The sequence below is a fragment of the Eimeria mitis genome, genomic scaffold (assembly GCF_000499745.2).
Source record: "Eimeria mitis Houghton genomic scaffold, Emh_scaff1624, whole genome shotgun sequence".
Lineage (NCBI taxonomy): Eukaryota > Apicomplexa > Conoidasida > Eucoccidiorida > Eimeriidae > Eimeria > Eimeria mitis.
This window is the reverse complement of record NW_013569938.1, coordinates 2,958-3,330: the sequence shown is the minus strand read 5'-3', so window position 1 is coordinate 3,330 and position 373 is coordinate 2,958.

The following is a 373-nucleotide window of genomic DNA, read 5'->3' as shown; positions in this document are numbered from 1 at the left end:
TTTTATATCAATGGAGACAGCAGCAGCAGCAGCAGCAGCACCAGCCACAGCAGCAGTAGCAGCAGCAGAAACAACGGCAGCAATGTTATGCAGCAGCAGAGGATGGAGGCTACAGCAGCAAGAAGAGGAGTTGCTGCTGCTGCTGCTGCACATCTTAACGAAACAACAGATAAGAGGAAGAGCAGCAAACACAGAACATGGCGACCGAGCCAGCAGCAGCGGCAGCTGCTGCTGCTGCTGCTGCTCCTGCTGCTGCTGTCCCGGCGGTGGGGCAGTAGTAGCAGCAGGAACAGCAGCATCAACAGAAACAGCAGCAGCAGCAGCAGCAGCAGCAGCAACAGCAACAGCAGCGTAAGACATTCTGCTGCTGCTG